Source organism: Chenopodium quinoa, unplaced genomic scaffold (genome assembly GCF_001683475.1).
Source record: "Chenopodium quinoa cultivar QQ74 unplaced genomic scaffold, ASM168347v1, whole genome shotgun sequence".
Lineage (NCBI taxonomy): Eukaryota > Viridiplantae > Streptophyta > Magnoliopsida > Caryophyllales > Amaranthaceae > Chenopodium > Chenopodium quinoa.
In genome coordinates, this window is record NW_018743722.1 from 3,132,473 (window position 1) to 3,147,051 (window position 14,579).

Consider the following 14,579-nt stretch of genomic DNA (forward strand, 5'->3'; position numbering starts at 1 on the left):
TAATATGGTCGGATAATCGACTTAAAGGTGTAAATTATCTGCGACCCACGTTCGGGGATAATCGAACATCATACACTTGCAAATTTCAGCAATCGTCGGCTTTCCTCAGGCTTGGAAAGCGTTATCGAGCATTATCGGCGGGTTTTTCTTCAAGTATAGAAAACCGCCAAGTTGGCTTTCCTCAGGCTTGGAAAGCATTATCGGTGGATTTTTCTTCAAGTATAGAAAACCTCCCAGTCGGCTTTCCTCAGGCTTGGAAAGCGTTATCGGAGGATTTTTCTTCAAGTATAGAAAACCGCCAAGTCGGCTTTCCTCAGGCTTGGAAAGCGTTATCGGTGGATTTTTCTTCAAGTATAGAAAACCGCCAAATTCCTTTGTCGGCTTTCCTCTAGCATGGAAGGCATTATCGATGGAATTCTTCAAGCATAGAATGACACCAAATTCATACGTCGACTTTCCTCAAGCATGGAAAGTATTATCCGGTAGGTTTCTTCAGGCTTAGAAAACTACCAAACTCCTCAGTCGGCTTTCCTCGGGCATGGAAAGCGTTTCAACAGACGTCATCCAGTTGATTCCTTCAAGCATAGGTAGCTACCAAGCTCATTTGCCACCAATACACTAGTGTTAGATAAGCATTCTATCCCTTTACTCTTTTTTCTGTAGAACTAACATTTTTCTGCAGGTATCGGCGTATACAGAATGATTTAGGATCGCAGAACGTCTTAAATCATTCTCCGTCCCTATCGGCTACTTTAACTATTGTTTTCGAAACTGACGTTTCTACAAACTTAGTCAAAGTGGGGGCTTCTGTAGACACCTAAAAATGTCTCCCCAAAACCAAACCCGATGATGAATAACCTTTCACCGCCACTATTGGTCGGGTTCAGTATTTAATCCCGAGAGTACTTAAAAAACCGTGTTTGATTAAATTCATATTTTTGAACAGTCCATGGATTAGTCTTGATGTTTGAAAAAAGCATAGTTTTAATTTCGGCCCAAACTTATTATTAATTTTTGGCCCAAACCTTTTATTTATTTTTATTTAATTATTTTCTTATTTTAGCCCAAATAATAATAAGTCAGTAAAGGCCCGAAATTATCAATCGGCACTTAAAATGCCGAATGAAATTAGGGTTAAAAGTGTATTTAGACGGAAAAACAGGCTGGAAATTCCCGCTCCACGGCAGGTATCCACCGTGTCACGAGAATCCTTCCCGTCTGACGATGGGATTTCCCGTGACACAGGAAGTCTGCCGTGACACGGGACATTCCGTGTCTTTTCCGCGTAAACCCTTAACGCATTTTCTATCCCGTTTTCTGAAAATTTCCCGCGTCACACTAAAAATGTACCGTGACACAGGAAAGTGTGCCGTCTGACGGTGGGACGTCCCGTGTCATGGTACAGTTTGCCGTGTCACGGGGTACTTTTTTAGGGTTTTTATCATTTTAGGGTTCCGTGTGCTCCCTCAGCACATTTTCCCTATAAATACCCCCTCATTTCTGATGTACGGGGCATCAATTAACTTTCTGATTTATTTTTCTCTCTTCTATTCTTTAGCCTAAAACACTAGCCTACCCTTCTTATTTCAAAATTCCTTCTTCAAGTGCTCAAAGGAGTCCATACTTTACTCGTGGTTCTGTCCTTAAGCCAAGGCGTGAAAGGTAGAACTGTTTGAGGGTTTGGCCCCAAATCAACTCTACTTTATTTAATTTAATTTAATTATTATTTTATTATTTCCTTGAAGTTACTAACTTGTTTATTATTTTGTAGTTGCAAACAAATAGAACCAAAGTAAGAATCATGTTCCTTTTATTTCTATTATTTTTCTAACGATTTTATGTTGTTGGAATTGTGATTAAATTGCTTCCAATATTAATGTTTGTTCTATTATATTTATTGATCACTATATTTCATGTTAAAGGGAATATGTAATTGAAAATCACGCCTAATAAGATAGTTTGGATAACCAGTTTAGGTTCCTTTTTAATCTTGTTATTTAATCAAGTGATCACTAATATTTTAGAATTATGTGTTGCATTAATATTCAACCAATTTAGTTAAATAATAGTTTGGAGCGAATTGGATATTTTGTTTGTATGCCTTTGAGATCACAGTAATGCTTTTCAATATAAGAATCGAGTAGAGGCCAATACGGGCGAATGTGACTTCATGACTCACTTCGTACCATCATCCCCGATCCTCCTTTCGTGGTTCCGAACCATATGGAGTTAGAAATCTCATGGATTATGAATGGGGTGTAACCTTCACGATCAAATCGTTGTTGCCTTCGTTGTCCCTTTATCGTGGTTGCCTTTTATGATCCGTGAACGGTTTACAAGTTCCTTAAAAACTTGTTGGCGGCTCCCTACTTTATTTGTCCCTAATCGTTGTCCCTAATCGTATTATGTCAATTCCCACTTCCTATGAGTGCCAAGCATATTCACCACATACTTTTAACGTAGGAGCACTTCAAACGACGCCTACACTAACCCTACTTCTTTCTTGTTCTACCCGCCTCCTCTTTCTTGCTCTAGCTGTATTGCTCAACTTTCATATACATACTCTATTTTCATTTCATTTTAGCAACAAAAAATTCAATCCTAATTTATAAGATAGATCGAAAAGTTGTATTGAGTCTAATCTCCTCTAGTATCAATTTCTCGAACTATCAACTTAATTTGGTTGGTATTCTACAATCTAATTGTAGAAATTACTCATTTATATGATTATCTTCATGTATTTGTTAAGGATTTTATGGCTAATTACGTCGATATGTTTAAATCTTGATAACTTATTGTCTTATTACGTCAGTGGTGATAGTGGTGTCGACGTTGTCGGTAGAGCCGTGGAGGTGGTGGTTGTGGGTGGTGGGACCTTCATTGGAGAGCTCAAAAATTACTGCCTTCATCGTCACCTTCTCCACGCTAGTTTTCCATTGAAACGATTTTCGAGTTCTCCATTGAAGTGTTTCCGTGCTCTTAATTCACGGGCTTCTCTCATCCATTTTTTTTTTTTTTTGTGAATTTCCTTTTCTTATCTTCCTTTTTAAATCATCATATACAATTTCGTGATTTTGTGTTGTTGTCACTTGTTGAATTGAGTTTTCTGTTTAATTGTGTGGTACATGAATATTATTGTTTGTTAGTGAAGCTGTGATTGCTATTTTTATTGTTGGATTAACCCGGCTTATAAATTATTGGCAGCTCACTGAACTCGGATTTAAATATCGATCATCCAATGAAGAATAATGCAAATTTTGGTTGCTTAGCTTTAGAGAATACAGTCTTCAAAGTTATATAAATAAAGCGAAGCACAAAAATTCAGCCCTTGCTATACGAAGTATAATTTTCTGAGGTTACTCAAGCATAAGATTATATTATGTCAGGTCAAGAATTTTGTTAAGTATAGTACTGTATATATTACAAAGTAATGAAATTATTTTGCTGGGAGCTTTAATTTCTTAGTTTGCATCTGCATTTTGTTTTCTTGGCTTTTGTTTTACTTTTAATTGTATTACCAATTCCAGATACATCACAACAAACCAGTTAGTAGCAATGAAACCTTTGAATTTGGTAGACTTTCAATTTAATTTAAACCTTTGAATTTGGTAGTACTTTTAATATACTCCGTATTTTATAATTCATATTATACAGGGATTTATACAGAAGAAATGCATAATTTTTTTGCTGAATATTATATAAATGTAAAATATTTTTTTCCATTAGTGTTTTAGGTAAAATTACCCCGCCACGTGGTCTAATGAGAATAGGACACGTGTCCATCTGATATTGGCCTAAATTGGGCCACTTACGAAATGACACGTGGAATCCACTGTCATCAAAAGGAATGACGGCTTTCAAAGGCCCAATTCCCAAAAAGCCGCCAAAAGCGCGGGCTGCCCACCAAATCTAGGTCAAATGACCTAGGTAAGGGCACACTTACCCAGAATGAACCTATAAATAGGGAGATTTCCCCCATTTGTAGGACAGATTAAAATTATTACAAAATCACTGACATTCTCTTACATCAGAGAAATCTCCTGATCTCGGAATCCGAGAAGATCTCACCTTTATCTTTTTCCGCACTTTTTACTCACTCCTACACGTTCTAACTTGATCGTCGGAGGCAGAGCTCCAACCACCCGAAGTTTCCGTTGTTTTGCAGATACAGGCGCTCCTCATGTAGCTCTCCCGAGGGACAAAAACACCCAAAACATTTGGCGCCGTCTGTGGGGAGAGTACCTCAAGGATGGTTCAAGATTCTGTACCACCTCCCGAACGTCCGATAGATCAACCGGAGGTCTTTACTAACCAAGATGATGATGATCCTCAAGTCGAAACCTACATTGCCAAAGATTGCTCTCTGATCACTAAACGCATCCGTCCCAGAGACGCTCTGGAACGGGGCAAGAGCCAGGCGAGTACAAGTCGACCCCCTGATCAGCCAGAAGGGGAAACTCACACGGCGGGTGGATCTGCCCCAGTCACCCGGGACGAACTCATGAAATTCATGACTAGTTTCAAGGGTGAAATCAAGGATCTTATCACCAAAAGTAAGGCTGGCCCAAGTAAGGGACAGTCGGCAAGAAACACCCCTCTAGTAAAGAGGAAGCCAGACAGAGATAGGCATCCAACTCCGCATCCAAAGGAGAAGGCACCCGGGACCCTTGACTGGTCTAAGATTCTTCTACCTAAGAGGAATACCACCAATACCCGCCGGAGTAAATAGCCGGTGGGAAACAAAAAATTAACTCCTGACGCTCGGGAAATCATTACCCACATAATGAGTCAGCAGCTGTCTGAGTCAGCCTCTACATCGAGCTTTCCAGACAGCTTCAAGAATACATCTGCAGGGAATATTCAATCTCTACATGAGAGCCATATAGGTGGTAATACCATCCACTCTATCCCTCAAATGATAGGGAATGCACCGTATGTACTCCCTATGGTCTACGGTTAGTACTCCCCTCACTTCATGCAGATGGCCCTCTTTGGGGGTCAGGCGGCATTTAACGTCGAGCCTTTGGACTAGCAGCTCCGACTGCTTAAACTAGGTGAACAAACTTATGCGTTCACCAAGGAAATAATCGAAGCCGCACAGCAGGCCAAGGTTAAAAATGTGTGGTAGGTGCTTATGATGGCACCACCAACCCCGAGGATCACCTCATGGCCTACTCTAACCTCATGTATATGCAGGGGTTGGAGGACGCTATGTGGTGTCGGTGCTTCCCGGCTACATTGAAGGGCATTGCCCAACATTGGTTTGACAACTTTCCAGCCAACTACATTGACAACTTTAGGAAGCTTGCCTTCTTGTTTGCTTCCAACTTCTCAATGAACATCCCTTCCAAGAAAACCAGTCTCGATTTGAGCACCATTCGGCAGGGAGACAAGGAGGGGCTTCGCTCCTACGTCAAGCGGTTCAACCTGGTAAGAATTCAAATCCAGGGGCTGTCTGATGAGGTAGCATATAGAGACTTCTTTAAGGGTCTGAAGGACGGGTCGCCCTTTAAGTTCGACCTTGTCCGAAAGAGGGTTTTTACCCTTCAAGAGGCGTTAATAGAGGCGGAAAGCTTTATTCAAGCTACCGACCTCTGCTCGTCCAACCATCAGTCGGACTCCAAGAGGTTTGATAAACGAAAAGAGAGTCGGTCTACTCAGCCGGCTCAGAAAGCTGAAGAGGACAAAAAGAGAAAAGAAGTTTGGGCGGTTGAGGAACCTTCAGCCGTCCAAAAAGAAAAAGAAAGAATTCAAACCCTATGTTTCGCGGTATGAATTCAATAAAGACTGCTACACCATCTTTTTAGAGGTGAAAGATCGGCTAACCATTGAGAAGCCAAATCCCATGAAGACTACCGTTCAGTCGCAGAACAAAAATAAATTTTATCACTTCCATACGGAGGTGGGCCATGACACCAACGACTGCTATAGTCTCAAGCGGACGTTGGACCGTCTAGCGAACAAGGGCTTGCTGAAGTCCTATGTCCTGAAGTCCAAAGTGACTTCTAAGACGAATCCAGGGCAGTCGTCAAAAACTATCCAACCTACTAGTAACTCAGATACCGATAAGGATCCGATCTACACCATAGCAGGTGGGTTCGCGAGTGGTGGCCTGACCATTCGAGGCAACAAGGATCATCTGAAAAGGATGATCCATTTGGTTGATGATGGAAAGGCGTCCTCTAGTGGAACATTCCCAGACGTCCTCATCACTGAAAAGGATCGGGGCAAAGTTCGTCGCCGCATGATGACCCAGTCGTCATCTAATGCAAGGTCGCCAACCATCTGGTTAGCCGGATCCTCATTGACACTGGTAACTCCTCTGATCTTATCAGCTACAAGTGTCTATCCCGGCTTAATTATAAGCAGGAAGGCTTGTGCGACGTCTCCCATCCACTAGTTGGCTTTGGAAGAGGGGTCGTGCACCCAGCCGGACAAATTGACATACCCATCCGGCTGGGAGAAAAGGGCCAAGGGTGACACATGGTCGTCCATTTGTTGGTGGTTAAAGAGTTAACCACCTATAACATCATTCTTGGTCTACCACTTTCAATGAGTGTAAGGCCGTCATCATCCCAGCCCTCATGCTTCTCAAGTACGAAAGGGATGATGGCACTGTTGGCTCCCTTAATGGGGACCAAAAGACGTCCAAGGAGTTCTATCTCTCGGACGTCAAGCCCACTGTTGCCACAGCCGGTCAGCTGAAGGAACCAATAGACCTTGACGACATCAAGGACCCTAATTCACCCCCTCCAGCAGCCGCAAAGAAAAGATAAACTAAAAAGCTGTTGGAGGTGAAGAAGGAGAAGAAATAGCAAAATCACTGATCGGGGAATGCTCAGATGATCTCCGTCCCTAGCCGGTTGGAAAGCACGTTGATATTCCTCTGGACGACAGCCGTCCAGAGCGAAATGTTAAGGTGAGGACATTTGGTTTTGAAAGGTTAGGTGCAAACTTGCACCACCTGCTGAAAGAATTCAAAGACATCTTTTCCTTTGAAGTGGAGGAGATGCCAGGCATCAGCCCGGATCATGCTGTCCACAAGCTCGCCGTGGATCCAAAAAAGAAGCCCGTTTGGCAGAAGAAAAGAAACCACGGTGAGGAAAGAAGTTAGGCAGCAGTTGCCGAAGTTAAAAAGCTGATGGGCGTTGGGTTCATTCGGCCATGTAACTTCCCCGAGTGGGTGGCAAATGTTGTGCTTATAAAAAAGCCGAATGGAACCTGGCGTATGTGTGTTGTCTACACGGATCTCAACAAGGCATGTCCAAAGGACAGATATCCACTTCCAAAGATCGACAGTCTTGTCGACTCTACAGCCAGACATGCCCTAATGAGTTTTATGGATGCCTACTCTGTCTTCCATCAGATACCCCTGTGGAAAAAAAGATCAAGAGAAGATGGCCTTTGTCACTGATCAAGGGTTATTCTGCTACACTGTGATGCCATTTGGGTTGAAAAATGCGCCTGCTACTTTCCAGCGAATGATTAATACAGTCTTTATTAATCTAATTGGAAGAAACGTAGAGGCGTACATTAATGATATGATAGTCAAATCTAAACTCCAGGCGGATCATCTTGCTGATCTCCGAGAAACATTCACCACACTCAGGTGGCACAAAGTGATGTTAAATCTTAAGAAATGTGTCTTTGGTGTTGAGTTTGGGAAGTTTCTCGGATTCCTTATTGATCAAAGGGAGATAGAGGCTAACCCCGAAAAGATACAGGCGATCATTGACATGAAGTCACCCCGCACTGTCAAGGAAGTTCGGAAGCTCACTAGTTGTCTAGCGGCATTGGGAAGATTTCTCAGCCGGTCAGGTGATAAATGCTTATACTTCTTCCAAGCAATCAGGAAAAAGACTTAGTTTGAACGGGGGAATGATGCTGAGGCGGCCTTTCAGAAATTGAAAGAACATTTACACACCTTGCCAAGGCTTGTTAGCCCTCTACCAAAGGAGACGCTCTTTATGTAGTTAGCCATCTAAGACCATGCCCTCAGTGCCGTCCTCCTTGCTGAAAGGGATGGCATCCATCTCCCGGTCTATTTTGTAAGCCATGTGCTACGAAATGCTGAACTTCAGTACCCCATGGTTAAAAATTTTGGCCTTGCCCTTTACACGACTCATCCGCTGGTGATCTACACAGATCAAACCCTCAAGCGGCCAATGACAACCCTGGACTCATCCGGCAGAATGCTTAAATGGGCTATTGAAATGCATAGTCATGAAATCTCCTACGAACCGAGAAATGCAGTGAAGGGTCAGGCGTTTGCCGACTTCATTGTCGAAATGACGAGGCTGGTTGCTCCGGATAACCTTGACCTGGTTTGGAAGGTGCATGTAGATGGGAGCTCTACTATGAACAGCTGTGGTGCAGGCATAATCTGTGAATCCCTGAAAGGGGACAAATACGAGTATGCACTACGGTTGAAGTTCCAAGCCTCAAACAATGAGGCGGAATACGAAGCTCTGCTCACTTGTATCCGCATGTGTAAGGCGGCAGGGGTAACAAAATTGATGCCTGCATAGACTCTCAGTTGGTCGTTTGCCAACACCATGGTGAGTTTGAAGCCACCCATCCGGCTATGATCAAGTACCTGGAGGCAGCCAAGGCTGAAGCTCTGCTAACCCAAGTGCCCTGGTCCAAAAATAATCAGGCAGATGCTATTTCAAAGTTGGCATCCTCCGCCTCTTGTTATACGCCTCAGTCCGTCTTCTGGGAAATAATGGAAAAACGAACCATAACTGATGACGAGTCCATTAGAATTCTGGACCGAATCTTTACTTGGGTGGATGGCATCTGGGCGTATTTAATAGATGGCACGCTCCCTGATTTACCTCAGGAGGCGGCCGTGCTGAAAAAACGTGCAGCAAACTTCGAGATCAGAGAAGGAGAATTATTCAACGCGGGATTTTTGATGCCCTTATTGAAGTGTGTTACCCCGGAAAAAGGGAAAGAGGTTCTCGAAGAGCTGCATGCGGGATACTGCACCTCCCACTCTAGTGGCAGATCCCTAGCCGTCAGAGCCAGGCGGCATTATTTCTGGCCTACCCTGGAGTCACGCAATGGAAATGGTAAAAAAATGTGATAAGTGACAGAAATTTGGCAAGCTAATCCATCGTCCAGCTACTGACCTGACGGCAATCCACAGCCCAGTCCCGTTCCCTAAGTGGGGCATGGACATTCTAGGTCCGTATACGCCTGAACCAGGCAGAAAACTCTATATCTTGGTGGCTGTGGATTATTTAACCAAGTGGTTGGAAGCAGAGACGGTCAAAGGCATCAAAATAAAATATGTCATCTCCTTCATCTGGAAGAACATTATCACCCGGTTCGGGGTACCTATGTCTATGGTATTTGATAATGGACCTCAATTTGAGACGCCTCGGCTCAAGACTTAGTTGGGAGATCAAGGGATCTCAAATTATTTTGCATCTATCGGCCGACCCCAAGCAAACGGCCAGGTTGAAGCCTTCAACAAACTCATCTCAGACGGCATTAAATAGAAAATTGAAAGAGCCGGAGGTTTATGGGCTGAAGAATTAATTCATGTCCTATGGGCCATCCGGACAACTGCCAAGGGGGCAACAGGAGAAACCCCATTCCTCATGGTATACGGTGTTGAAGTCGTCTTGCCCATTGAGCATTATGATCCGACTCTTCAAGTCATGCTTTATGATGAAGAGGGACTCACTCCCAAAACGCAGGGGCAATGTCGCCCTGCGACATGAGATATACCGTCTGAGAATAACTCGTGCCTACAACAAGAAAGTACACAAGCACCCTTTGAAAATTGGGGACTTTGTGTTACGCAAAATGGAGGCAACCAGTAGGGCGAATGAGCTGGGAAAGTTGACCCCTAATTGGGAAGGCCCCTACCGGATCTATGAAGAAGTAAGAAACGGCACCTACCGCCTGAAGACCTCAGACGGTAGGCGGCTGCCCAGAACTTGGAACGTAGACAATCTTAAAAGTAATACTTCTAAGTGTTGTAAATATTTGTAAATGGAAAGCCTATCAAAGAAAAGCTGCTTTTTGTTTCCAAATAATTTTATCTATTCCTATACATACATACCGCTGCCTGTTTTAATTACAGATGTTTAGGGTAAAAATACCCTAGACAGGTGGACCAATGAGAGGAGGCCACGTGGCGAGCACATGATAGCCCAAGTGGCCCAATATCCTCTTGACACGTGGCCCCCTCAAATAAGCCTCTGAAATGGCGGCCTTCAAGGGCCCAAATCCCTAGAAGCACCGCAAAACGGCGCAAACCACTAAAATCTAGGTCAAATGACCTAGATAGGGGCACATTCTCCAACGACCCTATAAATAGGGAGATATTTCCCTATTTGAGGGACACATTCAATCATTTATTACACCTACATTCTCCCTCATTAGAGAAACACCTGAGCTTGGAATCCAAGCAGATCCCCACCTAAATTTTCGTACTCTTCATTCTCTTTCAAGTTACTAACTTGATCGTTGGAGGCGGAGCTCCACCATCCGGAGTCTTCGTTGTTCTTGCAGGTACAGCTTAGCCGGACCATTCTTTGTGACGTAACTCTCCCGAGGGACAAAAACACCCAAAACATTTGGCGCCGTCTGTTGGGAGAGTACTTCAAGGATGGTTCAAGAGTCTGTACCACCTCCTAAGAGTCCGGTCGACAACCCAAAAGTTTTCACGGACCAAGAGGATGAAGATCCTCAGGTCGAAACTTATATAGCCAAGGATGGCTCCTTGATAACCAAGCGCATTCGGCCCAGAGATACTCTGGAGCGGGGTGCCTAAGAGGAATGCCAACTATCCTCGTCGGACTCAACAGCCGGTGGGAAGAAAAAAGTCAAATCTTGACGCTCGGGAGATCATCACCCGCAAGAGAAATAAAAAGTTGTATGAGTCGGCTTCTACGTCGAACTTTCCAGACAGCTTTAACAACACCTCTGCAGCGAATGTACCTTCCTTGCATGAGAGCCAAACAGGCGGTAATATCTTCCATAGGACTGCACCGTATGTACCTTCACAGGTCTACGGTCAGTATTCTCCCTATTTCATGCAACCGGCCCTCTTTGGAGGTCAGGCGACATACAACAACGTCCAGCCGATGGACTGGCTGCTTCGTCTGCTCCGCCTGGGTCGCCTGGGTGAACAACCTTTGGCGTTCACCCGGGAGATAACCGAGGCGGCATAGCCGGCCAAGGTTAAAAATGTGTTGGTAGGCACCTATGACAGTACCTCCAACCCGGAAGATCACCTCATGGCTTACACCAACCTCATGTACTTACAAGGGTTGGATGATGCCACTTCGTGTCAATGCTTCTCGGCTACATTGAAGGGCATTGCCCAACAATGGTTTGGCAACTTGCCAGCCGGGTCCATTGATAGTGTCAGGAAGCTTGCCTTCCTGTTTGCTTTCAACTTCTCGATGAACATCCCTGCGAAGAAAAAATAAGTCTTGACTTGAGCACCATTAAGCAGGGAGAGAGAGAAGGATTGTGCTCCTATGTCAGGCGGTTCAATCTGATCAGAATTCATATTCAAGGACTGTTTGATGAGGTAGCTTTTACAGACTTTTTCAAGGGTCTGAGAGACGGGTCGACTTTTAAGTTCGACCTAGTCAGAAAATGGGCTTTCACCTTAAAAGCAGCCCTGAGGGAGGCGAAAAGCTATATTCAAGCAATCGACCTCTGCTTGCCTAGTAACCAGTTGGACTCTAAGAATTCTGACAAGTGGAAAGACAGCCGGCCTGCTCAGCCGGCCAAGAAGAAAGAAGAGAGAAAGTCTGGGCGGTTAGTGATTCTGACCAGCCGTCTCAGAAGAAGAAGAAGAAAGGATTTAAACCGTACGTTCCTAAGTACGAGTTTAACAAGGACTGCAACTCCATCCTCATGGAGATCAAGGACCGACTGTCTCTAGAGAAGCCGAATCCAATGAAAAGTTCCATTCAATCAAGGAACAAAAATAAATTCTGCCAATACCATGAGGAAGTTGGCCATGACACCAACGACTGCTTCAGCCTTCAACGGGCGTTGGACCGTCTAGCTGACAAGGGGATGTTAAAGTCCTATATCTCTAAGTCCAAAGGAACTAATAAGAAGAACCCGGGGCAGTCGTCTATGACACCCCATCCTGCTAGTAGTTCGGACACTAATAAGAAGCCGGTCTACACCATAGCAGGCGGGTTCTCATGCGGTGGCCCTACCATTTGGAGCACCAAGAGCCATCTTCGAAAGATGGAAAATGATGATGATGAGCAAGCGTCTGCTAGCTCCTTGATAAGTGGCATTTATGCCACTATTTAGATCCTCTAATCGCGGTATTTTTCTACGTTTGTCCCTTGTTTGTACCCCTTTTGCTCCGTTTCTCTCTTTATTATGTTTTTGTGCTTTTCCTTGTGTTTTATAGGCTTTTGGAGTTGATTTTGAGAGAATGAAGAGCTTGGAGAATTGGAGTTCATTTGAAGATCTACAAAGGAAGTTAAGGAGCAAGCAATCAAGGTCATGCGGACAGCGCGGGTCGTGCTTTCAGAATGGCGCGGGCGCGCCAAACCAAGCGCGGGCGTGCCTAACATTGGGGTTGAAAATATTGAAGGAGGCAGAATGTAGGCGCGATTTGGGCGCGGCTTAGGCGCGGGCGCGCCTAAGATAGGCGCGGGCGCTCCTAAGATAGGCGCGGGCGCTCAAGGGCCTGAACTCCGAAACTAACCTTTGTTCACTCTTTTAGCCATAACTTTTTATCTACAAATTGGAATGAGGTGATTCAAATTGCATTAAAAACTAGACTTGAAGTTCTTTCCAAAGGTAGGTCGCACGCCCCCAGAAGCCTCCTAGAACAGAAGTTATTGCCGTTTGAAAAAGAATGTTGCTGTCAGGCCAATCCCAGTGCGCGGCCGCGCAGGCCTCTATCGCGGGCGCGCACGAGCAGCTACGGGTCTTTTAAATGCTTCTTCCTCTCCTCTTTTTGGGCCAAGTTTTGATGGCGGGTTTCTTTGGGGTTTTCTCTCTCCTCTTTGAGGGGTTAAACCCTAACATCTCTCCATCAATCTTCACATAAATTAGGCTTAGATTTAGTTTTAATCTTTGTTTTTATACTTTGCAATGTAGATTAAGAGTAATTTAGGGTATTTTAGAGAGAGAAAGTGAAGAGCTTCAATGGTGGATTGAAGAAGATGAAGATGCAAAGTGACATTGTTTTGGATTCCTTTTCAATACTTCAATGAGCATTCTAAACTCTATCTCATTTATTGTTCTTTCTTAATTTCTTGCTTGATTAGAGTAGTTGTTTAGTTTAATTGCTTCTCTTTGTTCTTCTTGTTGGGTTTTGTGTTAGTTGTTCATGATTAGTGAGTAATTCCCTTTACTAAGGGATTGGTGATAGCATGTGGTGAATCTTGAATGTATTAGGCTAGACAAATGTTGGTTATATGTGATTAAATATACCTTGTAACCATGTTTTACTAATTACTCCATGTGAATGGCCAATCATGTGTTGTAATTGGGTGGATTGAACTAAGTTATGAAGATAGTGTAACTTAGGGATATCCATTAGGTGATCGATTCTATGCAAAAACCTTAACTTTCACAGCTTATGACGATAGTATGAGCATGTGTTAAGTTGGGAAAGCCTTTGACCCCGATAGGTGGTTAGATGGTATTGTTGGTATTGCCTTATATGAGATATTTGGTTTGCATGTAAACTCATTTCCATTGCCTAACTTTATTGAAGATCATTGTCATGTTTGACCCTCTCCCTTGGTGTTAGTTTAACTTAATATAAATCTCATTTTTGTTTATTGTTCTTTCCATCCTATCTCTTTGACCTAGCTTAATTGGTGGTGGTGTTGATAGTGTTTATGTCGTCTCCGTGGTTCGACCCTCTACTTACCACTAAACTTGTTTAGTGTAGGTGTAGGTTTATAAATATTGTTTGGTTGAGGGTAGTTAGTCCAACGACCTAATTATCCTTCACCAAAATGGCGCCGTTGCCGGGGACGGCTTCCATTATTGTTGTATTACCTTATTTAGTCTAGGTCTTTGCGAATATTTTCTTTTCTTTTTTGTTTATTTTTTTTTTGTAAAAAAAAAGGGAAAAAAAAAGGGAAATTCCAAAAATATTTGAGCTTTCTTATTTGGTTGCTATTTGTTTTGCCTCATTGAGTCATGGATCAAGTTGTCCAAAATGAAATGTCATGTCCTTCTTTGCCTCAATTTGAATATGAGCCCTTTTGGGTATACTTTAATAGGTTTGAAGACTTCTCTAATTACCTTGGTTGTACTTTATGGGAGTCTTGTGAGATAATTTATTGGGGTTTGAATGAGTACACTAGGGGGGTGGTTGAAAACATATTTAATGGTGAATTTCGAGCCACATCTTCGGATGAGGCTTGGGATTTCTATTTGTGGTTTGCTCGGGATAGCAATGAGCAAGATAGTTATGATAATTGTCATGATTTTTCTAACTCTTGCATAAACTCTAATGATGATTCTTATGTTCCCCATGATGATCCCTTGATGAATGATGGTAACCCTTCCCTTTTGTATGCTAATTGTGATGAGATGAATCCCAATGTTGATAATGTTCA